Source organism: Ooceraea biroi, chromosome 1 (assembly GCF_003672135.1).
Source record: "Ooceraea biroi isolate clonal line C1 chromosome 1, Obir_v5.4, whole genome shotgun sequence".
NCBI classification, from domain to species: domain Eukaryota; kingdom Metazoa; phylum Arthropoda; class Insecta; order Hymenoptera; family Formicidae; genus Ooceraea; species Ooceraea biroi.
Genome location: NC_039506.1, coordinates 12,520,319 through 12,532,081, shown reverse-complemented (window position 1 = coordinate 12,532,081; position 11,763 = coordinate 12,520,319).

Sequence of the window (11,763 nt, the reverse complement as noted above, 5' to 3'; positions counted from 1 at the left end):
AAAAATATTTGCTGCTGTAGCTATAAATTTCTAAACTACAGCAAAATGTTTACTCTTGCAGCTAATGAATTAGGAACTTTATCTAATACAATAGGTATCACAGCTAAAATTTAGCTGTCCATATATTACGACTGAATTTAATTACCACACGCAGTTTTTAGCTATGGCAGCTACTTTTTTCTTTCCGTGTAGGTTGAGCGGAAGTACACGTTAATTGATAATGAGCGGCAGATGGCAGAAGTTTAAGGAAATCGGCTGAGGCTAGACCAGCAGGACTCTCTCTCTCTGTCGCGGATCGTTGTAGCGTGCGGACGTAGGCCTACGTAAAGCGAGATAAGTTGTCGGGTTTTTTTTTAATTGTACTGCGTTCTCTTTGTTAATTTTGTAGCGTAGACTCCTCTTTCATATTTTTGTCAAATCGGTTGAATCTGTTGTTTTGTAACAAATCTTGATATTCGAATATCGAGCCGAATTGCTTTAGTTGGTGAGCACGTTGTGCCACGTGTAATTGCGCTACTCTATTACGCTGTATTATACTCGAATAAAATGGCTGTTATATCGTGTATTTCGTGGGTATTCCATAAAAATCACAACATTTATGTACTTGGCGTCGCGACGCTACCGCGTCGCTTGATTAATAATATTTTACAATAACAAGAAAAAATGATACAACAGCAAACGCAATTATTTATACAAAACTTGCATGAAAATACTTCACAGTCGCCAGTAACTATAAATTATTCCTTGGGGATACTACGATTTCCGGAGCGCCAAGGTTTGACCATGGATTCTTCATCTACAGGTCATTACAAACAAAACTTAAAGAGTGGTGAAAGTGGCTATCTGGTTTAGTTGAGAAGATATGGAGGTTTTTAGTTGGAATTTGAGAAATCGACAGAAACACTTTTTTGCCAGTTGCAGACTATTTTCGCGTTATTCAGAACAATGTAGGGTAAATCACAACAAACTTACCTTTTTAAAAAAAGGTACAAAAAAGCGCCAAGCATACGCGCCCGAAGAACGCGTTTAAAGATGACCTCTATAAAACTAATGATATATCAACAAATTTCGCCAATTATAAAAATGAGTATTTATGCAAACCAAAAAATCTATTACATTTATTCTATTTATTACATCTATTATATTTTTATACAACTAAATATTTTAATACATATATAAATCCCTCTAAAAAAACCTTACAAAGGTAAAAAAATACGTCAAGTACATAAAAAAGCAAAACTAAATATGATGAAATCCATAGTTAACTAGTCAAGTACTTATTGTTAGAAGCAATTCAGTTTGAGGATTTGTAATTTGAAATAATACTTGGCGTGCCCGGGTCGCATTAAAACGTACGTCCTACCTATAATTTGTGTAAATGTATGTGTAAATTATTTGTATTGAGTGAGTAATGAAAAGGGATATTTATAATCACTCGACTAATGTGCAAAACTGTAAACGTATTTGTTTTAATATTACCAAATACAAAGATTTACGAGTCATTAGTGAAAATACTCAAGGCAGTACAAATTTAGAAGAATGCATGTTCAATGCAAAACCCGGGCACGCGAAGTATTATTTCACATTACAAATCCTCAAACTGAATTGCTTCTAACAATAAGTACTTGGCTAGTTAACTATGGATTTCATCATATTTAGTTTTGCTTTTTTATGTACTTGACGTATTTTTTTACCTTTGTAAGGTTTTTTAGAGGGATTTATATGTATTAAAATATTTAGTTGTATAAAAATATAATAGATGTAATAAATAGAATAAATGTAATAGATTTTTTGGTTTGCATAAATACTCATTTTTATAATTGGCGAAATTTGTTGATATATCATTAGTTTTATAGAGGTCATCTTTGAACGCGTTCTTCGGGCGCGTATGCTTGGCGCTTTTTTGTACCTTTTTTTAAAAAGGTAATTTTGTTGTGATTTCACACATTTTGTAGTGTCTTTGTAGGCGCACAGCGACCTGTCTTTGTGGGCGCACAGCAACCTGTCTTTATGGGTGCGCAGCTACCCGACTTTGTAGCAGTGTGCGTGCGTGCGTGCGCGTGTGTGTGCGTGTGTGTCTCAAAATCGTCATATTTCGAATTTTCCATAACTTTATAAACGTTTCTTCGATTTTAATCAACTCTTAACTACCGTGCCATATAAAATGTATTAAGAGATGATTAAAATTAAAGAAATATTTAAAAAGTTATGCAAAATTCGAAATGCGACGATATTGATTGATACTGCATTTAGCATTATCGACTCTACATTTACGTGTCATTTCGAGCCATCTAGCGTCGAAATTAGCGAACTTCACATTTTTTTCATTCGTCTCTCAAGCCCCTCTTGCTTTCACTTGACAGACAAGGAGAAAACGGAGTATCTTAATCGTAAAATCGTGACATTTCGAACTTTGTATCGCAATATCTCCGCTCGTAGGAGAAAAATAAAAACACTTTTCTTATGCAATTCGAACCCAAGCTATCCATTGAGCCTACTTAGAAGTTGATCGGATCAGTCGTTATTGAGATCTAATAATCGAAGGCTCTCTCGAAACGTCGTCTCGCGGAAAGAGGCACTCTGCGTCTCGCGCTGCGCGTATATTTGGCGCGAGACACTACCGTGCCTCTTGATATTGACAATAACGGAGCTCGTCACGATGACCTTGACCTTGACATATATTATAGATGCTACCCTCCTGAGTGATCAAAAAGTTTTAACCGTCGCTCGTTGTTTATTAAAAAGTTATTAACAAAAGAAATTTAATGATTTTGCACGAATTTTTAACTGTCCACGTGAAGGAAGGACTTGAGTTTGACATATATTACAAAGGTCACCTTCCCGAATAACCCTCATTTTCACCCGTCGCTCGTTGTTTGTTAAAAAATTATTAACAAAACTGTTTAATGAATAGAGCATAATTTTACGATACCATATACGTTTACGAAAGAGTATATTTGATGGAATTATACATGGAAAGAAAAAAGTAGCTGCCGTAGCTAAAAACTGCGTGTGGTAGCTAAATTTCAGTCGTAATATATGGACAACTAACATCTTAGCTGTGACACCTATTTTAATTAGTTGAAAATGTTTAGCTGCCTTATATGCAAGACTTAGCTGCAGTACATATTTTAGTTAGCAGTTATCACAACATATGTTGCAGCGATTAGTTGTAGCGTGCACACTACTTGTATATGGAAGACACAATTTTTGCTGTCGTTGCTAATACTTTTGCTGTGGCGATCAAACTGATGCTAAACCCGAAATATGTTCTGCAGCTAAAAGTGTATACAAGATAGCTACATTAATTAGCAATAGCTAGATCAAGTGAATCACTAACTCAATTATTTACCACTGCGCATGCGCAGCGCTGTTCGCGCCGCGTTTGCATGCGGCAGCGAAATAATGTTGTATCTGTGACATATCGGTTAGTTCCGATAGCTATTTTTATGTTGCTGTACAATATGATCCTTACAGCTATGCATATTTTGCTACTTTCTTTATGTATTAGGTTAGGTTTCTCACTCATTAGGTGCCACAACAAACCATTTTGCTGTGGTTTCGAAATTTATAGCTACGGCAGCAAACACAGTTTTAGCAAATCATGATTAGCTACGGTAGCAAGATTTTTTCTTTCCGTGTAGCTTTAAATCAGAAATAGGTTTGGGTTATTTTCCGAAACTGGAGCCCTGGACACATACGCTCGTTTTTAGTCCTTCGCAGGAGGGCGGGGGGAAGGGGCTTTGCCCCTCCCGCCCGCCGGAGCCGGTGTAACTAGAGAGCCTCTAGGAGAGAGAGGCGACACGAGATCATGTGACCAGCTTCTTGCGATTGGCTGGCGGCAATATGGGCTAATTTGTTCATTGCGACGCCAATGTAGACCACATGTGACGTAGATTGCCGGCGTTTTTCAGACTGTGTGAAGGTGACTGTAAAATATGTGTGGTTAAATATATGAGGTAAATCTTACAAAGAACATAATAAATTACCTGACAAAGAAATCAGCGTCGCCAAATTAATAGATAGGGGGAGTTCCCTTAGCGCCGGACGGCACCTAGCATCGGACATACATTATATCTATGCGAAAACATTTGCGATCGAGCCATCATGTGACGATAGGGCGGGGAGGGGTATAGTGATCCACGCGCAGGTTGTGACACGATTCAGTCACGTATATGTAGGTGAGAAAAATAGTTGATTGTTGCATTTGGCGAGAAAACGTTGTATTGCGTAATTTAAAGACGAACTATACCTATAAAGATTTACTGACTACAATAAGTGTTTTAGTGTTATGATACACTTTGGTAAGGTGTTTTCAAATTACCTATGTGGTTTTTATAAAAGGTAGACTGGCTTTTACGATTATGTTATTTTTATTATGCATTTGTTGTCCCCTGGTTTCGGACAGAACATTTTTCATTTTTTTTTGACGAGAAATAAAATGAAAAGGAAATTAAAGAAAAAAAGAAAAGTTTAAGAAATAAATTAAAAAAGACGAATAGAGTAAAGAAGCTAAAGAAAACACCTACAAATACAAACGAAGGAACAACCTGCTTGGTGTGCCTAGACAGCAACGAAGAAGATTGGATTCAGTGCTGCAATTGCCAGGAATGAGCTCACGAGGCATGTGCTGATACCCCTGAGTGTTCTGATTATTATATTTGTGAGCACTGCAAACTCTAAGCTTTAATTTTAAAGTAGTCCAGTATTAGGAGGCCTATTTTAACCTTGTTCGGTACTAGGTGCCATTTTAATTTCTTACCAAATTATAAGTCAAAGTTTGATGTTGAGTTGAGCCTAATTTTTTAAGAAAGTTGATTATTCTGTACCCTTACTTTCGTTCCTAATAATGTCAACTTGTAATAAATGCAAACTAAAAAATAAATAAAACATATTATTTTTTTTATCTACGAAAAACCTTAAGTGTTCGCTGCTAGGGGAATTCCCCCTACTGTAATATTTATTATAAAAAACTAGAATATACAGTAAATGTATTATTTCAATATATTTCCCAAATGCAACTGACATTTCTTACAATCACAGTTTATTTATAATTTCTAATAATAAAGATTTACCTCATATATTTAACCACACATATTTTATAGTCACCTTTACACTCTGAAAAACGCCAGCAATCCGCGTCACATATTGTCTGCAATGGCGTCGCAATGAACAAATTAGCCCATATTGCCGCCAGCCAATCGCGACGAAGCTGGTCACATGACCTCGTGTCGCCTCTCTCTCCTAGAGGCTCTCTAGGTGTAACAGATTTCCTCCGCCCTCCCGCGAAGCGGGCTGAAACCGAGCGTATATGTCCGGGGTTCCAGTTTCGGAAAATATAACCTAACCAGATTAGGTTAGGTTATATTTGATTGAATGACTATCCTTCCTTCGTTCATATTCGTCGTTTATGTCTTTCAATATTCAAAATAACTACTATATTTTCGAAATTTCTTTTGTTAATAACTTTTTAATAAACAATGAGCGACGGCTAAAACCTTTTATAGTCTGCAACTAGCAAAAAAGCGTTTTTGTCGATTTCTCAAATTCCATCTAAAAACCTCCATATCTCCTAAACTAAACCAGATAGCCACTTTCATCACTCTTTAAGTTTTGTTTATAATGACCTGTAGATGAAGAATCCACAGTCAAAACTTTGCGCTCCGGAAATCGTAGTCTTGCCTATTCCTCTAATCCTGAACAGTTCAGACCTCCATTGCAATCATTTAATAAAGTTCGTTTCATAAAAGTACCATTTAATGTTAGTCAATCTTCAAAAAGATGTTTGCCAGTTATTCTGGCAAACACCACCATCCACACCAACACCACCATTATCATCAACTGTACCTTTTTCAGTTTCTTCCATATCAACAACTTTTCCAACAATTTCCCCAACTTCTAATAATTGTAATTTAAGCTCAACCTCTACTTCAAATCAAATCACAAAGTAAGATTTAAAGTTGTTTAAAAGTATTTCGGTTTTATTTGAAAGTGAAAACAACTTCGGCTTATATGCTCGCTTATGTTCTTCCCGTGTATCGCGCTAAACTAAAAAGACTTATAATTGACAAAACGCAACTGAACGAAAATAAATTCGCGTATTCGAACAAAAGATTAAACGCTTATTACTTGCGCACTTCGCTTAGCTCTCTTTGTCGAAGTAGTATCGCTACGACACAACTATTATTATTTAATGCGCGAACGTGTCGGAAGCGCCACGCATGCTAAAGAGGCGCCGCATATCGACACATCAACAAACGAACGTTAAAGCGCTATTGTGCACGTTTACTTTTTTAACAGAAAGTTTTATATGAAAGTTTTATACTATTACTATAGTTTAGAGTTTTATACTTTATATTTTATTTTTAAAGGTAACAAAGATAGTCATTTTTTGCTTGATCTCATTAAAATGAAACATTTAATTGTTTATAAAAGAATGGAAAATAATTTAAGTTTTTAAAATAGAAATTAAATGCAACTTGAATATAGTGATTTAATATAAATTTTTAGTTGAATTATTAAATAATGTTCCTATTATAAAATGTACCTGCAAAAACCAAAAACTAAATAGGTATATTTTCTTATTTTAAATATTATGATAAAGTATCCTGTGATATAGTTTCTTATTTTAAATAATGTGATAAAGGCAAGATATATATTTATAAGGGCAAGCTAATTTATAAAACATTTTTTCAAAGAACAATTTATGATAATATTAATAATAATAATATTATAATAACCAGTGTTCACTACCGTTTGTAAAGTTGTGTGTGTGTGTGTGTGTGTGTGTGTGTGTGTATGTGTAATATATGTAATAAAGTAAATAAAAAAATTACTTTTTAACAAGAATAATTATTTTGTTCAGACCCATGTCAAAACTATTAATACTTTCATAGTATTTATATAATTTGGTATGATTTTCTTAGAGGATATTGTGTCATATAATCACGTAGCGCATCTCGTATATTACTAGCATTATAAAAATAATATGTTCTACATTTGACATTTTGTTTCTTGATTCCATCCACTGAGGTAAAATTGGTTCATTTTTTAATTCCATAATATTATGTAATATGCAACATGCAGTTACTACTTTAGTCATACAGGTATAATGTAGATCTATACGTTTTGATAAACATCGCCACCGTGATTTAAGACGTCCAACTGCCATTTCAATATCCACTCTATTACTATTTAAATAAACATTAAATGATTCCTCTTAAGGTGTTAAACGTGCAATTTTTGTATATCTTTTTATTAACCAAGGTAGTAAAGGATATGCTGGATCTCCAACTAAAAGAATATGATATCCCAATACCATTAATTAACCTCGTTTTCTGAAATAAATATTATGATTATTTTACTTCTCAAAAATATTGCAGTAGAAATTCGTATTTAAAAAAATATAATTTTAGAATAATATATTCTGTTTCTTTATACAGCACAGAATTTTTAAATACAGCTGCGTCATGACAAGATCCAGGGGGTTGGCAGTTGACATTTCTAAACCTGATTCAAATGAAAAACTTAATTAATCAAAATTGCTTTTTTGCTACATATAACTAAATATTATTTTACCATAAATTATTATCTACTACTGCTTGAAGTATAATAGATGGCCATCCTTTGCGATTAACATAATCGTTATAACCATCTACAGGTGGTAGAATAGGAATGTGAGTACTATCGATTGCACCTATTACTTATGGAACATTAGTACGAGCTTCATATGCTGCAGATATCATTGTACATTCATTAATATCAGGCATTTTTATAAAGTTTTGACAAAAGTATTTTATTAATAGCAGCAACTGTATCATGAACACATCTCCATATAGATGTTTTATGAACCCCACAAATATTCGCAATTACACGATACTCGCGAGAACTTGCTAAATATTATAATGTTATAGCCACTTTTTGTTCAACACTTAAGGGGATCCTGGAGTCGTCTGTATTACTGACGGAGTAAATAACTGTTTTTAATAAATCTTTTTATTTGTTGCGCAGAATGAAAAATCCTTTCGTACGATGAAAGAAATCCTTTTGCACGATATCAAGGACCTGATCTTGTGCTCTGTTTTACTCTTGATCACGATTTCACATTCACAAAAGTTTTATAAACACTAATCTTTTTTACTATGCTTCTAACTTCACTTCTAAAAGCATCCTCATGTTCCTTCATTCTGTTCCGAGTTGAGAGCCCTATTTTGTACGAAATGTACGTACGAAATGTACGTACGAAATGTAAAATTGTTGTGGTCAAACAATAAGCCTAGAAGAAAACTGTAATTTTAAAACTTTTTCTCGTTTTTCACTATACTTTAATCGTGGAAAAGGATTTTTCATTCTATGCAATCAATAAAAAGATTAGTGTTCACAAAGTTTGAGTAATACAGATGACTCCAGGATCCCCAAGAATGGAGTAACAGGATGAAGGAGTAACAGGTTCTGATCGCACCTCATCACAAATAAATTGAAAAGTTGTACGTGTCATTCTGAAACATTCAAGCCAATCCTCATTTAAAAAGTGGTTAGGTACTATTATTTTCCACCAATGTTTTCTATGAGTTTTCATCCAAAATCTTCTTTTCACTCGATTTATTTTCTTCAGGTTTTCAATCATCATCACTAACACTTTCATATTATTTTCTTGTATTTTTAATATATTTTGCCAGAATATTATATGTGTGTTTATAATTGCTAAAGAGCACTGATTAATTATATGTGTTACATTTAATTGATAATTTAACACAATTTGTTTAATTGTTTTCTTTTGTTCCATTGTCTTTTTACTCAACTGTATGTTCTTCAGCGGTTATTCATTTATATATTCACAAGCAAACGATAAGTTGGCTCTACTGAAATATCAATCTTTCTCATTCCTACTCTACTCCTACTCTACTTCCAGTGGAAACAGTACATTAAATTCGATCCGCACCGAATCAGGATCGAAAGCGTGCTTTATAGCATGCGGTAGGGATGGAGGGGGAATGGTCTCGCGAATCGTTGCACGCTTTCTGGCAGCACTGATGTGAGTGGAGAGGATGAGGACCTCGACGTAAGGATTATTCTATCTCTCTTTAACACTTAACGACCAACAAAGACAGAATGCTGCTCACTGTGGTCGCTATCCCTATAAGCGACTTTATGGGTGGAACTTACCCTTGTTATGTCACAATAAAACCTCATCCTTTATTCCTACAGAAGATTTTGGGCATAGGAACATGTTTACAGAAAAATAGCAAGCAATATGCAGGGATATCCTGGACCACGCGGCCACATAGCTATAAAGATAAGTAGAGACTATACACTCGCTTCCTGTGCACATAAAGAGAATTTTTCCGTAGAATCTTTTGCAGCATTATATATATTCTATATATAGGTTGTAATAATTTTACTTTTGCGGATAAAAACATTTTACATTGCATTGTGTCTTGTGGAGATTCATCTTATTTCGATAAACCATTCTCAATCTTGTATGACACTGCAGTTTTTCTTCATATGAATCAAACTCTCATTTGGTAACCTTTTTTACTTAACATCGCAAAATTTTAGTAATTATTTAGAAAAAATGATATAAAATTTTCTTATTCAACTTAACCCACTGTTATGTGAATGTGTATGTATGTGCACATATTTAGGTACGGTAAGACATATGTTTACTTATGTTACCTATATGCGAGTATTGTATTATAATTATTGTGCAAGTAATACATAAATACTCGTACCAGGATTAAAATAAATAATTTTAAAATACTGTTGTTCATAAGTTAAGGTTTTAACTTCTTGCGCTAGAGTGACGTGCTATGCACGTCGCTCTGTTATCTGTTTCTAAAATGGGAATGACGTGCTACGCACGTCACTTCTTATCGCTTCGAATTGTTTTGTACGAGTTCGTCACGGGCATTTATCAATTAATTTCCGGCGTAAGAGGAAATACTTGATACTTAACTTCTTTGAGTTCTATTTATTTAAAAATAAAAACAAAATATTTGCTAAATTTGTTTCTGTATGTGTGCGCGTGTGTGTGTGCGCACGCGCGCGTGCGTGTGTGTACGTGATAATAAAAAGATTGTAAGGTGGAATTAAAGCTTGCTCATTTCTCAAGATATTTATATGTCATATTTTGCTGATAACACTTTTATTTGTTTGATAAGGATAATACTTTTGTAATTATGTTGAAATAAAGATATAGTTATGCAAGTTTGTGTTGTTCATATGTTCTCTTTTCTTATGGACACGTCAAAGTAACGTATCACAATACGCAATACCATACACGCTGACTTCTCAGAATTAAAACTTTATTGATACATTTTTTGAGCGAAGGTTCTTTATCTAGCTGTTTTCTTTGTTTAATAACAAGGTATCTATAAACTATTAAATGTTAATATTTACGTTGTATTGAAAAGTGGAAATACATAAGTTTTCTTCTAAAATCAATGATTTCAAATTTCGTGTCAAAATTGAATTTCACAATTTTGAGACATTTCAATAATTTTCCTTCTGGCTCGATATCGCGAAATATATATACGCGTGAATGAATATCAATCAGCTTTAATCCCGATTAAATCGATTGCTTTGTGCAAGAGATAACTGCATTGAAGAACAGGAAGTAACTTAATCCATGAGATTAAATTGTCTTATTTAATATAAAAAGGTGCTTCAAGAATATCTGAACGTTTTTCAAGTTCAGCTATATAATTATTATGTTGTCTTCCTTCCTAGTGTTTAGTTAATTAAGTTCCAGCAGTGTTTTTATATACACATCAATATAAATAAATTTATATAACACAATTATAAATAAAATTAATGTATAAATTTATGGCATTTATAAGTCAATATAAATATTGAATATTATTAAATATTAATTGTGTATCAATTAATGCAATTAGATATGTTTAAAAGCTGAGAGAGAATTCATTATAGCACATATATTCTAATTATAATAATTAAAGGATTACATTAAAAATATATATATAAGTAATTTAGAAGAACACGATATACACAGAAAATTATAAGCAATCCTTGATTACAAAAATAAAGTATACTTGTAATTTGTAATTAAAAACTGTATATTAATCTGTACAATGTACAGTTATAATTTATTTCCTATTTTTTATTCTGATTTTGAATCTGAATTTTCTTCGTACAAAAATGAAATGTCGTGGAATATGCACTTTTATCACTTGCTTATATTTTCCTGAAATTGTCCTAATCTTTCTCGGATCTAACAAATTAATTCGGCCTAAAGTATAGCAAAGCCTAGTAATTAAGTTTGACCTTGATAAATAATACGTTATTTATCATGTCACTTGCTGTGAGTTTGGAAATCTTAATTGTATTGCTTTATTGCGTCCCATTCGGCATAAATGCAATCGACTTGATACGTAATCTGTTTCTTCTTAATCAAACTTCCTTGAAACATTCTTTAAATATAATATTTTCTAAAGAATCCGCGATTATTGCTAAACATTGATATATGAATTCCATCATTGTTATACCATTGATATCGATGCAGTAAGCTTGATTAATATAGATTTAAAGTCAGGAATGACATGTACATACGTACAATTGTTCGAAACACAAATGTATGTCATAAATTGTGCTAAAATATTAGAGAGACCTCTCTTTTCATTGCGGATGATATATGACTTTAAAAGACTCACAAACAAATCATACAGATATTTGTCTTCCTGTAATATGGACTTAAATAACAATTAGACATTTAATATTAGTTGTATTAGAAGTGCTCACGTTATT